This window comes from Parus major, chromosome 4 (genome assembly GCF_001522545.3).
Source record: "Parus major isolate Abel chromosome 4, Parus_major1.1, whole genome shotgun sequence".
Classification (NCBI taxonomy): Eukaryota; Metazoa; Chordata; class Aves; order Passeriformes; family Paridae; genus Parus; species Parus major.
The window spans coordinates 27328046-27348673 of NC_031771.1; the positions used below are offsets into that span (position 1 = coordinate 27328046).

Genomic DNA, 20628 nt, shown 5'->3' on the forward strand with positions numbered 1-20628 from the left:
AGGAGTTTATTTTTTAGAGCATCAGAATGAATAGACAAGATTGAATCAAAGGTCTGTCTAACCCCAGAAGGCCAGAATTTGTGAATAATTGATGGGGAGAGAATAGTGACAGAGCAGGCAAATCATGACAACTCCTCCCAGTACATCCTGTTTTCTGGAGAGCTACACACACTGCACAATGATAATCTATATTAAATAAATCCTTGAATGCTACTAAATTGTTATATTTCAATGCCAAGCAAACAGGTCCTGCTTTTTATGCTTATTCAATCACTTAACACACCATAAGCACTTAATACTCCATGGCCAAGGATTTCAAGGTTTAAATATATGTTGTATGAAGGACTAATGTTTCTTGGGTTTCTTTGCATTTGAATCCTTGTCATTATTTTTTGCTGTCTCCCTCAAAAAACAAAGTTTATGAGCTTCACAATGAGAGTCTGGAATACCTTTGCCTAGTGCCCACTGATAAAAAGATCTACCAACCATTTGCTTACCTAAAACTGCAGTGTAAGAGAAATAGGGACTTAAACTTCAGCAAATCCTATTTAAACCAGAGGCTGAACTGTCTCCATTACTAAATGATGATTTGGGCGAAGCTAAAACAACTACTGGAAAATCAATATTTAGTTATTATCCAAGGATACAGGCTGTTTTTATCTCTTTTCACATGAAATTACATAGTAATACATTCAGCATCTTGCTGATTGGCTTTTCATCAGCAAATCATTTCTTATAAAAGCAAGCAGTAGCCCAGCTATCAGCAAGAGGCAGGCATCATGCATCTCATTATTTGAGACACAAGAATCTAACAGGGAAATACTGCTGCTTCCAAATTTTTCCTCTGCTGTGTGTTTAATAGTGTTGCTGTGAATCCTTGTGCTGCATTTGAAGGGTGTTGGGCTGACATCAAGAGATAGCTGGAAACAGAACTTGTCTCCTGCACCCTCAGGATCAGGAAGAGCCGTGACAGTAAGCACATATCAGTCAGACTGATGCTACTTGCTACTGATTATATGCCATTTTTCACAATCCAGGTTTCCCTGTGTCTTTCAGTAGGACTTTTGTTTGCAGAAGTGAAGGCATAGGATGTGTGCACATCCATTCAAACCTCAAGGAGTCATGTGGCAGGTTTGAAGTAGGTGGTTGAAGTGGGACGAGGTTTATTCACTTGGATGTCTGTGAATTATTGTGTCTATGAATTATGGATGTTTGGTCATTCTGAATTATGACCTTTTTTGAGTGTTGTATGAAAGGAGAGAAGATCAGCACTCCCCTTGAAAAGGATGGAAGAGGCCCTTATGGCCTATACAAAATTCATACAGTTAAGGCACTGCCATCTACTTGGTGGCATCTAACCATGTTTAACCACAGCATGAAGCTGTGTCAGGGGAGGTTTAGGTTGGATAGCAGAGAAAGGTTCTTCACTCAGAGGGTGGCTGGGCACTGGAACAGGCTCCCCAGGGAGGTGATCACAGCATCAGTCCTGGTAGAGTTCAAGAAGAGTTTGGACAATGCCCTCAGACACAGGGTGTGACTCTTGGAGTGTCCTGTTAAGGGCCATGAGTTGGAATCAATGATCCTTGTGGGTCTCTTCCATCTCAGAATATTCTGTGATTCTGTGACAAGGCAAAAGGCTCATATTTAAAGTTGCTGGCTGTCCAAATTCACTGGTGGTTGTTCAAAAATGTTTTGGACTATAGAACTGCATAAACATGACTATTCCAGCACTTGAGGTATAGACATAAATGCAGAGAACCCCTTACTGTAGGTTACAGAAGATCTGTAAATGCTGCTGTCAGGTGTGCAGCCGGAACTGACTCAGGGTTTCTTCACAATAAAGGTAAAATTCAGGTTTCAGATGTGATATGGTAAAATTCCTTCCTGCCATATTGCAGGTTTAACCTTCCTTCCCACAGTGGAAAAAAGAGCCGTTCCCCATTGCCCTGCACTCCCCTGCCTGGCTCTGAGTCTGTGCTCTGGGAAGGAAGGCAAAAGGAAGCTGCCAAAAGGGCTTCTGGTGAGCACAGAAACTCTGCATCCATCCATCCATCCATCCATCCATCCATCCATCCATCCATCCATCCATCCATCCATCCATCCATCCATCCATCCATCCATCCCTTCTGAAGTCTCTCTATGGAGTGCACATGGGAGTTTGGTGTGCAGCAGCAGTGGGAAGGCCATGCAGATTATGGTTCCCTCTCTCTCCATGCTGGGCTCTGTACCACAGCATGAGCTCTTTCAATATTTCAAATCTTTTGGGGGTTTATTCCCTTTCCATGTGTACCAAACAGGATGCTAGATAGCTCATCAATATTCTGCTATGCTGTGGCTGGATCCTGAAGCTCTCATTCAGGCAACAACTCTGCTGCCTTGCATGAGACCAGCAGCGTAAGCAGCAGCTGCCTAGCTCAAACCACATTATGAAACTTGCAGGCATAAAATGATTAACACAATTTCTAAAATCTAAAGAAAATTTAGCCACTGCTAATTTCCCTAGGCACTCTAGAAATACCTTTTTCTTGTTTAAGAGGTATATAGGTCAGTCAAATGTTATCAGTAACTAGCATTTAATGAGAAAGCTAATGCTTTCTCTGCTTCAGTCATCATTTTTTCTAAAGCTGACTCTCAGAAATCTGGGTTGTTTTTTATATATATAAACATACAAACAAGCAGCACAATATACTGTACAGATGAGCAATCTCTGTCCTCATATTTCATCAGAAGCTTTGGTCACTTCCTGCATATAGCACTTGTTCTCTCATTTACTAATTCTTTAAGGATTGACCTGACATTTTACAGTTTATCATGATTCAAGAGCAGAGCACGACCAAACTGTTTCAAAGGCACACTGAAGCACAGTTTGTACCCCAGGCCCTCCAATCCTTCTTAACAGTGTGTGTTGAACCAGACTAGGAAAATGATCTGAAATATTCCAATGCCACATATATTCTGAGCAAGAAGGGGACAGAAGACAACGGTGCGGGAGGAGAGAGCTGCCTTTCCTAAGAACTCAATGAAGTGCACTGACATACACCTTAATCAATATGGGGGTGGTCTGTCTTGGTATTATGGGCATAGTTGGTATTGAATTTCTGACTCTCTGCCCAGTGTCTGGAAGATCTGTTCCCGGTGATAAAGACCGTGGCACTGTTAGCTTGGAAGTCGCACAGGGCTCCCTGCCTATATGGAGTGAAAAAAACCCCATGAAGTGCATTAGAGATGCTTTCCTTCTGTTAAAAATGCTTAGCAATTTTTTTCTGTAGGAAAATGAAAACAGTCACCATCTTCTGCAGCAGCACAAAAGGAAAAATCAATTCAAATAATACAGAAGGCAATGTGGCTGCCCATGGACTTTCTGTTCTCAGAAACAGTAAGAAAGTAACCAGTCAGCAACAGCAATCAAAGACAATGAAGCAAACATTTCTTGAAAGGATTTATTAAACATTACTGTCACATCATATGATCATGGTCTTGGCTAGCATGCTTTATTATCCACTTATTCAATATTTACAAATGTTTGATGCAATGTGAAGGGGAGCTTTCCTTCCTTCCTTCCTTTTTTTTTTTTTTTTAAGGTTTTGTGGATTAAATAATTAAATATCTGTATATGAAAGAGAAAATCAAGACACTGAGCAAGTTAAATGATGAAAAAAGATCAGGTTTGGAATGAATCTCAAGTGATTTTCATTTATTCACTGAGTTGAAACAATTCCCTTGTAAGACATTACAGATTCAGTACGCAATGCTGCTCAAGAATGACACAATATTTATAGTGAGCTAGGAAGTATTGTGAGACAGAAATTAGACACATTCTCTTCAAAGCTCAACAAAGGCTAAATATAATAGGGTGTCCTGACAAAAGAGAAAAACAAACGTATGCAACTTATTCAAAAGAGATTTTGCTGTTAAGGTAAATGCTTCTGTGTATTACCTGCCACATATGGTACATGCCATTTCTCCAAAGCAGTAAACAATAGGCTCTATGCTTCTGAGAGGAAAATCACTCATTTAAATGGTGCATCTCTAGAAACAAAGTTGTATTCATTTACACTTTTTTTTAATTAGAATTTTTGGCAAGATTTAATTTTAAATTTTTATAATCTAATATAGGAGACCCCACAGTTTCAAAATGCTGTCCCAGGATCTGCTAAAATTGCCCAAAGTGGTGTTGAAGAAATCCACTATTAACAGAGATAACAGCATTCTTCAGTCTCTGATAATAATATCAAAATACAATGGAAAAAGCATTTGATTAAAATATATCAAAGTTATCAGTAGCTATAAATGAAACTGTATTAAAGGCATACAACGTCTGGGAAGAACTGATTAAAATGGCAGATTTTGAATCCACTGAAAGGTGAATTCCTTGCTCAGAGCTGTGACTGCAGCTGCAGAAGGTGTAAAGGACATGGATACAGCCTGTGACAGGCACATGTGCCAGCAGAAACATCAGGGGAGGTAACTGCAAACAGCCAGGCTGGCAGCACCAGGGCTGTGGCTGAGCAGAACGTGCCACTGATGAGAGAAAACTTCTGAGGAAGTCGAAAAATTTTCTTTTACAAAGCCTTCTGAAACTTTTCCAAGTTCTCAAAAGCAAGTGGCAAAACTTCCTAAAACATCTAAAATGTTTTTTTTTTAAATTAAAAACTGGTATTATCTTTCTGTGGCATTTTGTTTGTTCATTGTTCCAGTACTATGTAATGGTAGTCCCCTAACCTAATTTCAGTACCAGAAATATGGAATTCTACCAGAATATGGAGTAATGGGAAAAGTTGTCAGGTTTTGCTTTGAAAACCTGTGGGAAGACTTTCCATTTTCCTCCGAGAGTCAGATGAGAGTAAAGCAAAAGGAAGACAAGAGCTGGCTACAATAGAAATGTAATAGGCAGAAGCAGAGCTAGGATAAATTTGTGTTTAGAGCACATGCTGTATAGGGGAAAGACCAAAAGTAAAGAAAGTGTGGAAAGGGATTCATTGCTTATCAAGCTGGGAGGAAGATAAAATGTGAAAACAATTGAGTGCCTGAAAGATTACAGTATTATCAACATTAAGAATGTGGATTAAAAACATCAGCATAATTGGCAATAATTTCACATTGTGTAGAGTGTAAAGAACTTCAGGAGGCTATAAATAGTAAACCAATGTTGTCAAAAGAAAAAAAACATTCTCTTCCTCCCTGTGTTTACTTTTCAAGTATGTTAAATCATGACATTTTCAGTGGAACATTGAGATATTGATTAAAGCAATTTTTATAGGCTGAAGTTGTTTTCTATTAAAAGGAAAAAAATCAAATTTTCACTGAAAACAGTCTTGGGCTTCCATTATTTACAATGAAATTTGTAGAGCCTCTTTAGAAAAAGAGACATTTTCTGATGCAGATACCTTTGGATATCCTAGAAAGTGCCCTGCAAGTGTATTCATGATAAAATAGCAAAGACAGGAATTGAGAGAAATGAAAGCAGTTTTGGAAAGGACATCTGTGGAAACAAAGACAAATGAGTGTTTTAAAAAAATATTTATGCTAGGCTGATTCAAATCACATTGTGAGGCTGGTGAGTCATGGAAAGCAAGAAAATAATAGGATTAAACAGAGAACTGCTTTGAGAGATGGCTAAAGCTCATACCCTCCACCATCCTTCCCAAAGTGATGTCCCTCAGGCTCCTGGTGACCAGCTGAGGAGGAGCCATCCCCAAGCAAGGGGCAAGCTGAGGTGTCCTAAAAAGCTGTGGTAATGCAGAAGAGGCAATTAACACAGGGGGTTGCATGCATGTGAGCTTCAGATTTGCTTGCATCTGTTTGCCCTAATAAGCCAGTGGTTAACTCTGGCTCCGTGTACCCAACCATACAAGCTGAAAGAACAGCACTTGAGAGAAAGATTTGCAGTTAAATTGCCTGAGCAGACCAAACACAGAGAGAACATTTTAAATTAGCTGGATTCAAATGTCGGCTCACTTCAGAAATTAGAATTAATCTGATCTATCGCTGTCTCGCACATCTGTCAGCATGAGAAAATCACTAGCTGGCAAGGAAACAGAACTGGCCGTCTGCCCTAGTCCAGAACAGCAGAGCTACCAGGTTTCAGGAAGGTTTTTACTTCTCTTATGAATGGAAGATAGGGGTAGAAAAGGAAATTAACTTTAAAAGGGGAAACTCCTCTATCATAATGATAAGAAGGGGAACTCGAATAGCATATCTTGTTGTTAGGGAGAGAGAATATAAACATTATTAATTAGAATAGTCACAATTTACATCAAATAATTACATTTTTGTAAATGCTGGCTGTGGATTAATCCCTGTGAATACAAACATGGAATTACTCATTATTACTCCATATAGTCATTGCTACATTCATGCTTCTTTATTTTGGTCCCAAAGTTTATTTTCTCCAAGAACATTTCCCAGTGAAGGCATAGGCCTGGGTAAGGAGAGCCAACAGTGCTCAGCTCCAGCGTGGATCACAGGGCTTGTGGTTTATTCCTACCCTGTGTCACACTGAGGGCACACACCTCAAGGATGGCCAGAAGTATGGCACCATGGGAATACTGCTGTTTCCTCTTTATGTTGCTGTCTGGGATGTAAGCTGTCTTATTAAGTGAGGCCATGACAGAGACTGCCATGTCAGCCCCAGGTGACTCCTTGTCTGGTTCCCAAATCCAGATGTGAGCCCAACAAGGAGCCTTCAAAAGCTGCTTTTCTTTTTCTAACAAAAAAGAATGGCTCAGAAAACGAGGCTGATGTGTGCTGGGCTGTCAACACACTGCCAGCAGTCGGTCAGCCAGACAGTCAGTCTGGACACATGCAAGAGATTATTTCTTTATTTGTCTAAAGCTAACTTGTTGCTTAGCTCTTAATTGCTCAGTGAACAAGAGGTATGCAAGCCTCTGTTTCCCTTTTATCATGGGTAGATCAGATATAGCCTGTGGTGTCTAAGCAGATGAGGAGGAAACAAAAGTGTCTGCTGGCCTGGATCCCCTTGGGTTTTTTGGCCAGAGTACAAAGTGACACTGGTAGGGAGTAAACTTATGCCAAGTCCATGGGAAATGACACAGAGGTCTAACCTCAGACATATTACAGATTATTTGACTTGATGACTTTAAAGGTCTTTTCCAGTCTAAATGATCTATATACCAGCCTTGGAGCAGCAGCAATCCCCTCATCTTTATGAACTGTTTTTCTAACACCCTCCTCAAGAAGCAAAGGGAACAAGTCACTGCTGCTGAGGTGCCTCTGACCAGAGATGTCAGACTGAGAGGAGCAGGTCCATCCAACACATGAGGTGTGTGGCCAGGATAGACCAATACAGCCCTAATTTTTGTAAAAAACCAATATATTCAATTTATTCTTCTTGCCTTCCCCTCTGCAGTATGCACTTAGATAAAGTAATCAATGAAAGATCAGTGGCTCCAATCACAACCTATTTCCCAACTTGCTCCAGAGTAATAGTCGGACTGAAACAAACAGCAAAGCTGTAGCTTCCCCTCAACCTTTAAAGAATCCATCTTTTCTCACATTTAGACTTAATTTAAACTGCAGTTCAGGACAATTTGGTGATTGATGGTAGCTAGTTGTCTTAAAGTGACTTTTAGCCACTGTGTTGCATCATTACTATTTTGAATCTTGCGGCATGGATTTAATTTTACATTATCCATAGTATTTAGGGAGAGAAGAATGAGATGTGCATAGGAAAAAGCAAAGCAAAAGGACATCTCTACATCAGGCTTGTACACCAAGAAGAGAAAAGGTCAGCAGCTCTGTAATGTATTTAGGCTCCAGCAGGGGCTGATGTGAGCTGACGAGGTATTCCCCACACCAGAGCAGGTATCTTTATTCAGCATTGTTCATTCCCCCAGTCTTGTTCCTGGCAGCACGGCAGGACAGCATTTCTGCTGTCCAGGAAGATCATGCTGTGTTCAGGGTATGCCCTGGATCTTTACTAGTCACTTCTAGAAACAGGAAATCTTGTAAAATATGCAAGTATTATCATGGGAACAGCCTGAGTTACAGCAATATAAAGATGCAGTGTTGACTCAATTTATTTTTCATTTTATATTAAAATCCAAGCAGCTTTTTATTTCTCCTTTCAACTAACATACAAATAATTAAATTTTAATTGTGCCCTGCTCATGAAAAATGAAATTGCATAGTTTATGTTCCAGTACTTTCAAAGCTAATTTTGACTTTCTCCAGAGGTGAACATTTGTAGCCGAAGAGTTTAAATTTACGGAACTGATCTACAGCAATAACTAAGCCAAGTACTTTCAAGGATGAGAAATTGCAGGGAAGAATTTGTCATCGGTGAACCTGGATGATTAAGCTAGTAAAAATCTTGATTGTCATGCTCCCTAATGAGAAAATGATTCGTTTGTGGAACAAGTCCTTCATTATAGATTATTTCTTCAGCTGTGGTATTTTCTGCCTGCACTGCAGTCAGCTGTGGTCAGAACACTGTGCTGCCACAGCCCCAAATAGCTGTGTGCAAAGAGGCATACTAACTGCTAGTTCTGATGTGACATAACTTTTTAACAGTGAAAAAAAATCTCAGGTTGGTTAACAATGTATTTTTTGGTTAATTCAGACACTGTTGCTTCCCATGCCATGGTCTCCAATTGCTAGTTTTTTTAATTAGCAACCCAGTACAATTATCTCAAATGCCATATACTAAATCACAATAAAATTATGCAAATTAAAAGTACATCAGTCGAGAGGGTGGTTTGTTAGCCATAAACATTCAAATTGATAATACTTCAGCTCTAATTGTTTGTTAACTTATGTGTTGCAATTCCCTTTATTATTGTACTTTAAAAGGTTGATTTTGTCACCTCTGGGTATTTGTTTTCTCTCCAAAGACGATTAATAATTTATGCCAATCATGATACATAAGCCTTGAAAGAATCACAGCTTTATATAAGCGTGTGAGATTTAGAGGTGCATTTAATGCTAATACAAATTATCAGCACATTATTCCCTCACAGCTTGTTACTCTCTGCCTTTCTCAGCTATTCATATTTCTAGAAGAATCTCTTCTGTCTCAATCCCTTAGTCACACGATCACTCAGAGTTACTAGGATTTCATCTCTGACAGCAAATGAGAAAACAAGGTAGTTTTTTTCTTTAGTGATTTTTTTTTATTTTTCTTGATCATATCGGTTTTTATTTTTCTATTAAAAGAAGTAATTAATTCAAGGCAAAGAATTTGTGAAGGACAAACTTGAAATGAAGGTAACAGCTCATCCCCAGAGATGATTCACACTAAGTTGAATGGGAACTAAGAACCTAACTGCTGCGAAAGTTAATGTATTCATGCAGTCTGAAGGGCCACAGACCAAAGCAAAGGCCTTTCATAGATTACAGAAAAGTGAAGAAATGGCCCATCCTTAATTACTGAAGTCCTCAGGAGCAGTGGTGCCCAGGACATAAGAATCAGTCCAGAAATCTGAAAAACAAACGAAGAAACCAACCCAAAAAACCCCACCAACCAAACCCAACCCCCCCAAAAATCTCCAAACCTGCTTTTCTTCTTTGGATTAGGTTAGTCCAGTGGCATTATTCCATATGTCTGGAATAAGACATATGTACAGTTTGACCAGGAAACACCATAAAGACAGCATAAGAAACCTGTGACTGAACACACTTAGGGGACTGGTTTGGGTTTTGACACAGGAGCACAGTAAAACTGGGACAAAAACATGAAACTGGTGACAAATCCTTTGTACTGCTTGTTCAGGAGCACTCAAGGGATTCACAGAAAAAAGTTGTATCAGAGATCTCTGGGACATTCAGCAAAAATAAAGGCAGGAGAATTAAAGAACAGTATTGTTTTTAAAATTTATTTTATGCTTAAAACCCCAAACACTATTCATAAGATTTCTTAATTAGTTAAAAAGAACAATGAATCAAAATGGTATTGAGTTGTGGAAGTTAAGGATGCAACAGAGCTACAAATACTCTCCAGAAAATAGGTTTACAAGGCTTATCTTAATGCAAAGAAGCTCTTTTGTTTACATAAGTGTATATGGATCCTCAGCCATTGCTTCTGGACAGATTTTTTCAGGTGTGGAAAAGCAGTAACCAATGTTATACTTTGTCTATTTTATTTCCTTGAGTATGTGGATTTGCTGACCACTCGGTTCTGTCTGTGGGGTTTTTCTCCTAAGTCATAGGGGAAAAAATTTAAACATGTAAGAAACTTAGAGCACTGAGGACAATTAAAAACTTCACTGTCTGGATGATAAATATGGAAGAGTAGAAATGAGCAGATGGCACACTGTACACCATCATCCTTGCAGAGTATACACATATATAAAAAAATATCTCTATCTCCGTAACAAAATTAAACCTGACACACGTAACTCAAATATCCTCTCCCCTAAAGACTGTCTCTTTTGTTAAAAACTCAGAAGCTCTCTGTGAGAAACAGACTGGGATTTTTTTTTTTTGAAAGCACATTGCACTTTTAAATTATTAGGCGGATCACAATTTTCTTTCAGATTTAGGCTATAGTTATTTTATGCTACAAATGCAGTGTGAAGATAAAGCAAGTTAGCTTCAGCAGTTTACCACTTAACTGCATCTAATGTAATTCATCATCACTTTAATTCATATACTTAAATTGATAGAATTTTATGGTTTTAACAAATTTTCCAGTCATTGTGAAGTCTGTTACAAAGTTATGATATTTTTTTTACATTCACTTTGGCTCAGCATATCAGTAATAGGGAATGGAACAGTGAAACAATCTGTCTTAAAATGAAGCAAAAATTCTCCATTGTAGCTACAGTTTCAATTGGAAAAACATGGTCTAAGCAAGCAGTTAAGCAGCTTAAATAAATTTTAGAATTATTTGGTGGAGGCTCCCAACAGAATGATCACAGCACTACTCTAAGAATAAAGGAACACACCACATAGTGGGATGTATAAAGGTTATAAAATCCAGGCTTCCACTTCACATTTGCATCTGGTGGCTTGGAATCTGCTATTCGATCTATAACTTGAAAAGCTAGTAAGTAATAGGAATATTCGTAACAAAAAGTATTACTGGATAAGCACAACAGTGTATGCTCATATAAAAAGTAGATTTTCAAAATCCCCTCATGATTTATGATGACCAAAATGTACTCAAACACACACCCTCACCTTTTCCTTCTAGCAATTAGGTTGCCATGAAAATGTCCCTTTCAAAGCTGGGATGACAAAGCTGTGCTAAACTAGATTTTAATAGTAGAGTCTACTTATGTCTTGTTTTGCTAAGTAGGCTTTTTTTTTTTGATCTAAAATTAAAACCAGAAGCAGTTGTGAAATATTTCATAACTGATGCTTTTCTACTGTCTGTTTTCAAATACAATCTTTGTGGCAAGATGCATAATCTAGCTGGTTTAGAGGCTAAGTTATTCTAACATTCATCAGAATAAGAACCATTTTGTCTACAGAAAAGCAATATCCAGTATATTTTTCATAGTGAAATAAGTACAGAAAGGACAACTGGAAGAGTGAGATCCATCTCTTTAAATGCAGTACAAGTCTTCAAAAGTAAAATGTGTTAAATTTTCTATTATCTGAATTCTTCTGTGGCCACAGATGTTCTCTCCACTTTCATTTTACTTATTGATGAGAGAAAATCATGCATTTAGCCCAGTCACTTTATTGCCTTGTTTTTACCACGAAAAATATGCTCAGCCAAAGTGATTCTTTTTGAGTCTTGCCAAAAGCTGTTCCATGAAATTATAAATAATATAGAAACCTTACTTGACCTGTCCTTGAGTTATTTTATATGCAAAAGACAAAGCATAACTAGCTTTATGCTTACTATAAGCATGTCTTAAGGTAATGGTTGTAGGGCTGAGTGAAGGGGTGGGATCACCTCCCTTGATCTTAGGGCAGTGCTGTCCCTAATGCATGTCCTCTGTTCTTCAGAAGGGTTGCAAGAAAACCAGAGATGGGTATCCTCCTATTAGGGAAGCTCTAAGTAAAGGTTTAAATTCAGGTAGACTTTGGTGTGTTTACAATGGGAGCTATTGATTCCAGCAGTGCTTTTATTCTGTAGCCTCCTGTAATATCCTTTCATTCCCATTTCAACTTCATAATATGAAAATGCAGCCAAATTAAAACCTCACCATTAATTTTCCTCACTGAAGGCAACATGGTCTAGACAAATAGATTAGTACACATTAAAAGTTCACAGTGGTGCTGAAGGAGCAAAACAGACCATTTTTGCAGTGCTCTTAGCAATACTAATAGTAAATTCTTATTTAGAGACCTTAACAAAGAGTCCAGAAACAGCTGGATCCTGAAGTGCAGAAACAATGGAATTTTCCAAAAATATGAATAGAGTTATAGTAATGTATGAAGCAATGACAAAAAGAACAGGTTCTGTGGTCCTGATGGCTTCAAAATGGGGGTTTTAGCCACATTCTGTGATTCAGAAAAGCACCTGAATGTAGCCAAAGATTACAGGACTTGACTAAAGGAAGCTGCTGTGGCAGTATTTGATATACTGTTGATTGTTTCAGCAATGCTAAGGCATCCTTTGAATTTTAAAAGATCGAGAAATTCTGGGCTTGAGAGATATGTTTTATCAGGTAGGACTGTGAACTCTAAGTCTGCTGAAAAATGCATTTTCTCAGAGTCTAATGAAAGCCATGCCCTGCCATGGCTGAGAAAGAAATGGTCTCCTGCTCTGGCTCCCTGTGGAAATGGGCAGCCAGATTATTTGTAAGTCAGGTGCTAATGCAAGAGGAACTGTCCCCATAGGACCCTTAAAAATAAGTAAAAAAATATGGTACTAGGAACAGGCTTCTTCTGTGTGGACCACCCACTGAAGAAATAAATCTATTTTTCTTAATGCCCCATACCATATATTAAGAAGATTGCTTACTAATTTAAAGCAAAACTGAAGAATAAATAGGACTCATAACAAATTATATATCTAAGGAAATTACTATATTCCCTTCACTCCTTAAGCTGTGTCTCAGTAGTTATTGAAAGTTGCTATTCTTGAAAAGGGGAAAAATATAGAAACATTCTAAACCCCATAACATAAATTGCTGAGATTGATTACTCTTAAATACAAAACTTAAAATTCAGTGGTCTAAGAACATAGTGACGGCTTGACTTTTTCTGTACAGAATATAAAAATGCCTCCAAGTCTTTTAATATATTTTATGGCATTAATACATAAATATTCTGAAATGACCATTTTTCTTATGGCTTGTTAATGTTAACAATGTGTTAGCATCTGAATTAGAGCCAGGTCAATGTCAAAGTGTATTTATGAAAATGTCCACTTCACTAAAATGATCTGAAAGCACAATTTAGTTTGAAGCCCTTCAGAATTTGGACCATATATGTGTGTATATATGCTAAGGTCTTGGGCAAAAATAATGGGTAAGAAGAAATTTTCACAGACTTCTAGTGCTTGAAAACATCTATAATTGTACAAAAATGAAAGAATAGTATTTAGTTGTAACTGGTCTCTGAACAAAAAAATCAGTAAAGAAATTTATGTCAATTTACTTTGGTCTCTAAGCACAGAGGAAAAAAATGGAAAAATAAAGGCCTCAGTAGCTTTTCAAGTACTATTACTCAGAAGATCAAATCTAGAGTCAACTCTCTTTATACTTGAAGGAAACAGGGAAACAGTTGCAAGTAAAATTTTGTTTGCAACAAAAAAAAGCTATTCATTTTAAAACAAGCACAAATGGTTGGAAGTAGCTCAAAAGATTCAGTCAAACAATATCAGTTTCCACTGGGCCTTCTCACCAGAGTCTGGTTGTTGTGTGACAGAGGTCAGAGGCAGAAGGTGAAGACACTGTGCTTAGTTATCATTGAAGATTCCTGAACAGAAGAAACCCAGTAATGGTCTCAAAAGTATTGACAGATGTGACCATAACATCCAGAACAATGATTTCCCACATCAGCTATTGTAATGAAGATTATCTCAATAGTATCAGACTATTCTAAAGAGTACCTCTAGTCTCTTCAGCAAACTGATGAAATTTCACAGATTTTCATTTCCAGGGGGAGACAAGAACAATAAGAAGTTCAGACTTGATTCAACAAAGACCAAATTTTGGTTGGATTGGTTTGGGGGTTTTTTTTGAATAACAAGTACCTTTGAACATTAATAAAATCTTATCCTGATGAATATGCTGGATGTCTAGCCATCATTCTGCTTCCATGCTCTGATCAAAACAGTCTGTTTTTTAAAACAATTTAATTTCATACTATTTCTCAAAAGCTTTGCAAAATTAGTAAATCACTAAAGTAAGCACATTATTCTCCTTGCTACTCACAAAGGGCACCCTTAAATTTTCTTGCCCAGCCTTCATACTGCTTGATCCTGCAGAAACAGGATATCCTACAAGCCAACAACTGGTCCCTGAATCCTCTCATACCTCTGGGCATGCTTGGGTATGTGTGGGTGTAACTACACACTTCAATGAAGAGAAAAATGGGGCTCACTACCTACCATAATTTTGCTGGTAGGTTCTGCCCCAAGAGAGGGTAGGTTTAACCTGGAATCAATCCAGTATCAAGGCAGGATTATACAGTTGTTTATCTAATCACTCCATGCAAGTAACAGCCTAGCAAATCTCCTTCAAGGTGGGGAGATTCTCCCATTGCTGGACAAAACAAAATGTCATGTTATTTCCTTGCTTAAATAAGAAGTGCAAGAAAAATGGGCTTTCAACCAGCTGTGTTCACAGCTCTGCACACTTGTCAAACCAGTCTGCAGATTCTCAGAGGCAAGAAATTCAGAGTGCAAACTCAAATGTAAATAAATAATGTACTTGCAGGACACTTGTGATGGTCCCAGCTACATTTACACTCAACAAATGTGCACAAAGATTTGGTTTGGCATGCTATTTACTTATTCATACATATCTCCTCCTTTCTCAATGCCTATTTCAATAACAGGGAGGTTACAAGTAAAAGAACAGAGCAGGTGCTTAAGTAGCCATTAAGTGACTGTCATACAGAACAGTTGTGTCTTACACTTGAGGGTGGGAAGCTTCATGACAGCAGAGACAGAAGGAAGACTTCATTTAAGCACACTGTGAAACCATTAGCCAAAGATCCTTCTTCAAAGATTTTTCTTTTCCATCATTATCAGTATTTTTCACAAAGTGACCTTAGATGAACTACAGTCACTTTGAGTTTCCTCTCTGAAAAATCAATGATCTCCCACAAGTAAGAGGACATTTCATTTTTCTACAAAACAAATAAGGAGGGCACTGCTCCTCAGGAAAGGCATTCTTTTGAATACCATGGCTCCACAACATCTTTCAGTGCTCATTGTAAATAAACCATCCGCCTGAAGTCAAACAAATCAAAAAAGCACTCCAAGTTGGGATAAATTTATCTGCCTCAAAATTTTTCCAAAATAAAAAGCAACTCTCTTAGAAGCACCTTGTTGTCATCTGCTCCAGAGTCCTATTGCAGTAATTAGTGAAATCAACTTTAGAAACTCTTTTTGGTCTGTTCTAACCTCCAGGGAAATGGGAGGCACTTTGGCTAATTTATTCAGTGCAGACAGGCTAAAAACACAGCATTTTTGAGGCTGCTTTGACAGGAACTCAGTGTCTGGTGGGAGAGAGCACTCAGAGCACTCAGCACTTCTACACACAATTATGCTCTAGGAATGCATTTTTTTTTTCTTTCCCTCAGAAAAACAAAATAGTCAAACCCAAAACAATGCTACAGTGTATCTAAAATCTTATGTCCTTCAGTAAAAGGCTCTGTAATGCACAGGTCTACATCTTCTCCTTGCCACACTTCCTTCAGTGTCTTACTGGCTAGAAACAGGAGGGAGCCACTAAACCAGTTTCTCAGAAAAGTTATGAAGGCTCTTCAATTCCAACATCTAATTAGCTTTGGAATAATTCAGTGCAGTGGAGTATGCAGCAAATGGAGTGCAAGATAAAAATTACATACTGTCTATGATGGAAAAATAAGGTTCACAAATTTACTCTCTCAACACATAATGCTACCACCAAAAGAGATTTGTATTTAGTGTTTTCTTGACAAACAGATTTGTATTTAGTGTTTTCTTGACAAACAGATATTGAGATTGCCCATGTATCTGTACACAGCACTGCTCAGGGGATGATCTTAGAGGAGACTGCAGAGCATAAGGAAAAAAACCTTTAGTCCATGAGAAAAAAGGAAGGCAAGTGAAGAAAGACAACATTAGTAATAATTACTGAAAACAGAGAACATTTTTGAGAGGGCAAAGAAGGATGTGAGCAAAGCAGGGTGGCAAATGTGTGCCTGGGGAAGTTGGAAGACTGCTTACAAGGCAACCTTTTCTCGTGAGCCTGCAGAGGTGATTCCAGCTTTGAGACTCACTTTTTCAGGAAGAAAACTAATTACATTCCTCATGCATTTGTCTTGTTTTGTCAGAGGTCAGTTGAGGGACCACTGCAACCCAGCTGTGTATCTCTACGCTACAAAGCCACTCCAGAAGGAAGCTCAAGTGGCACTGAAAGAGGAGAACCCCACTGAAATATTAGGGCAGCAATAAGCAGTAACAAACATCAGCAGCAGGCTCATCAATGTGCAGGCTCCAAATGGAGAAGAAACTTCATCCCAGAAGTCTATCATGGCAGCATCTTCCCTGCAGCTCTGTATGGGACACAGCCAGCCAAGGGCAGCAGACCAGAACTGCCTGCAGGAAAACAGAGCTGGCCCTTGGCCCGTGTGGGAGGCAGCACTAAATGGCATGTCCATTCAAGCTCACCTTGCTGGATGCCACAGCCACCAGAAAAATGAATGCTTGGGATTAGTGCCCATTGCATAAAGAGACAGTGTCTCCACTTAGAGAAGCTGTGGTGATAAATACTGATTTCTTTCATTTTGGCCATGATTATTTCCTCTCCCCCCATGGTATAAGCCATTTTTCTGGAGAACTGCTGGTCCACTGTAGGTGGCATCACTGATGCCCCAAGTGACAGTGCTGCTCAGTCATTTGTTTGCAAGAATACTGGAACAGATGACCTTGATAACCTCAATGGTGATGGTTTGAACAAGATCAATTTGTTAAGTACTATGCTCATCTGCTTTCCTTTTGTTCTCAGATTTCTGTCAGCAGAAAGAGAAAGGACAAGTAGAGTGCACGTGCACCCACTGCGCACTCTTTACAACAGTTTATAGGGACCTCATCAAAATGTGCCCGCAAAAGACACCATTAAGGTGACTGGAGCAGAAAAAGGGAATATTCTGGTGTCGTTGTGTTTGATTCATGCCTTAGACAGCATAAGCTCAGGAGAGTTCATAACATTGTGGGTCAGTGTCAATCAGTTACTGATCAAAGCAGATTTAGCTTGTCCATATATGTTTTGTCTCTGCTCAAACTGTATCACTTGCATGGACTGAAAATTATAGATATGCAACTCTTACCTTAAAACTGTTTTGCATTATACATATACCATTAAAGCCTTATCTTAAATTTGCAGGTCTCTAACCCTTAAGGGAAATACATTGCTTGAACTCTGCCTTTATACTGCAGTTAAAAAAATTTGCCTTTGATGAACAGAAATAACTCTGAAGTCTGCTGGCATTGTAATTCATATGTGATTTTAATGCCTTCTTAAATCATTCTCTCAAGTTTTTTTGTCTTTTGCTGAAGGTACAATTCACACTTCACACTAAAGAGTCTCTTCCAACTGAAAACCCAACTGTGCTTGAATTATGGGACCCATAACATACATCTGACAATTCCTGAAGAATTTAAGACTAGATTTGTTTCATAGGGATATATTTATTGTATTAATTCCACAGAACTCTAAACAATTAATAGCATTGCAGTCCAATGCTCTACATCACTGACACTTGTCAGTGTTGCTGAACTGTGAGTTGGCTTCCTAGGCACCATTGAAGCAGGAAGCTGGAAAAGAGATTAATCCGTAAATTAATCCAGGCAACCAAATACAAGTGTCTCCTCAAAGGCTAAAGACCTGCTCTCTAATGCTTTCACCTCTGTCTCAAAGTCCAACCATAAAGAGGTTCCCTACTAGTTAATTTAAAGGGATTAATAACTGGGTGACTTTATAATTCACTTCAATAAGACTGGGAAAACAGATCAATAAATTTTGTCTTTTATCCACCCGCTTGTTCTGCAGTCTGTTCTGCACCTATGAATGATTAGCATCAGGTGTAAATTAGTTCCCTGAAGGTTGCTGCTGGCAAGTCCCATTCATTCCTGGATCCTCCTGAAAACTGTTCATTAATTCTCCAAGATTTCAGACCTAAGTCCTGACATCCATCTTAAGGGTGAATTGCATGGGTTTCCATCAAGAGACCTTCAATGAACTTAGCCATTAATTCAAATTTTCAGCAATTTTACCAAATATCCAGAGCATGTTAGGGTTTGTTTTTTGGTTTTTTTTTTATAAGACCACTAAAGATGCCACTGGCCTTTTTTTCCTTTAAAAAGATAATTTGCAAGTTATTTTAAATTTAAGTCCTCCTGAAAAAGATAATGAAAGTTGGAATGTTGCAGCATTTTGAGATCCCGGGACCCAAGGAAGTTTATGTCACCAATGAAAAGTGTACTCTACCTTGCAAACAAGTGTCTGTAACACTTCTGATATTAAATTAAAAATAAGGTAATTATTAAAAGGATCACATGTTTCTTAAAACAGTAAAAATGGAAGAAGTGTATTTGATGGAAAAAGAACTAGCAGAAATGAGGTGGTAAAGAAGATTGAGAACGTCATCAACATAGTTCAGTGATTTCTCAGTCAGAGCTAGGATTCAGTTTAATATGGTGAAAATGGGCTCAATTCAGTCAATAGATGTCCTGTCTTTAGATACAGTAGTTAGAACCGATTCAGCATTGCAGCTGAGGCTGATGTGTGTCCTGGGAATAAGACATCATCTTACAAAAGAAAAGCATTTGAGGACAGTATGAACTACAGCCTTGAGATAGCTCTTCCTTAAAGATACAGCTTGACGTTACAGATATTTCCAGAATAAGAAAAATAAAACTCCAAACAAATAAAAATTCTGTAAATGAGCCCCTCAATCTTTGAGGAAAAAATGGTATTTATGTGTGGTGGGGCATTTAGAACAAGTACTGCACATGTACTAAAAATGCAGATTATGTCCTTCAATCTTTAAGCTTGGCCACATTTGACAGCAGCAGCATAAAAAGGAGCATATTTGCAATGCTGCTATGACCTTTCAGCTGTCTTGGTCATCTTGATCATATATCAACTTCCAGTCACTTGCAGCAGTGTGGGAAGAACTGACATCAGCTGAGGACCCCAGGGAAAGTTATATTAACTGTAATTATTACTACAGTATACAAAATGAAACTCTCTCCTCTTATCACCAGATGCCAGACTGGGTTACTGGTTTAATCATAGTCAGGAGGACTGCAGAGCAGACCTTAGGGAGTGAGAAAAAAGCTTTATGGGTTACTTCTTCCCTTCCTTCCCCTGATTTATTATATGCTTATACAGGCAGTCCAGGTGGTTTGACTGTCAATGACAAAGATTGCCTGAGGCATTAGAGAGGACAAATTAGGACTACTTCGTTTTCACAAGGATTTCCTCCAGGGTCTAGTCTTTTCTAAAAGCAAATAAACAGCAGCTTTTCTAATAATGGAGGTCAAGTCTTCCCATGTGACAACATTTGTGGTTTTTATCTGTAAACAAATTAGAACAACTGCAGGAATTGTGATTCCTTCTATACCTGCAAGTGCTGGTATAAGCCAACCACTTAGTGAAGTGTAGAGAACTTCTTCATCCTAACTTCCAGTATCAGGTAGTTGCAACTATTTTATATTTTTAATTTATTTTTTCCTTTCTGAACGAGGACAACTGTGGTACATAAGCACAGACTAAGTTTTACCAACATTTTCTAGTGATAACAAGATAAAATGTGTCCAAAACTACAGATTGTGAAGCTGTCTGTGGATGTGATGAAACATTGAGTGAAGATACCACTACAGCTCTGCTGATCAAGAACAAAATCCTTTCTTGGATCTCAAGTCAACAAATACCTTCTGCTAAGGGAAGGGAAACAAGCATCTTTGTTTTACGATACCTAGAGAAATGTTGTCTGTCTCCATAAGCTCTTCATGGGAGACTACAGAAGTTTCAGTATCCACTCATTACTGTAAGCATGCTTACTTAAACCAATCCAGAGAAGATAAAGAGAAGATGGGCAGCAGCACACAGCAGAGCAAGGAAACACTTCAGCAGAATATCTAGGGTCTAACAGTAGAGACTGACATTTATTTTTTATAAAAAGACACCATATTTTAGCAGCAATGATCAACACTGGGTACTCAGAATTAATAGCTAGTACAGGGCATTTTTTGTTAATGTCATTTCAGATGGTATGTTGAGAATCTCTATGGAGAATTAGTGGGTCAAAAAAAGACTTGTTCACTTGTTCGAACAGCCTCTCAAAGTTGCTCTCCACTTCACTTGGTCTGTGCTACCATGTCACAGCTGAGACAGGTGAGCTGTGTCTTTCCATTTCTGCCCTTACCTGCTGCTCTAGCAATTGCACTTCTACACAGATATAGTTTTGGTTAGATATATAGGCTGCATGCCTTCATCTAAACAATCCTCTCAGCCCTACTGAATTTTCCCTTCTACATAGGTATCCAAAGCT

The 20628-nt window shown here is 38.4% G+C and overlaps 1 non-coding gene across 1 annotated transcript; it reads left to right on the top strand.

Moving 5' to 3' along the window:
* Window positions 1–1242: 1242 nt before the first annotated feature.
* On the top strand, window positions 1243–1368 carry LOC117244335. The gene has a single exon (XR_004497209.1). It is a non-coding gene; the product is annotated as a U6atac minor spliceosomal RNA (small nuclear RNA).
* Window positions 1369–20628: the final 19260 nt, after the last annotated feature.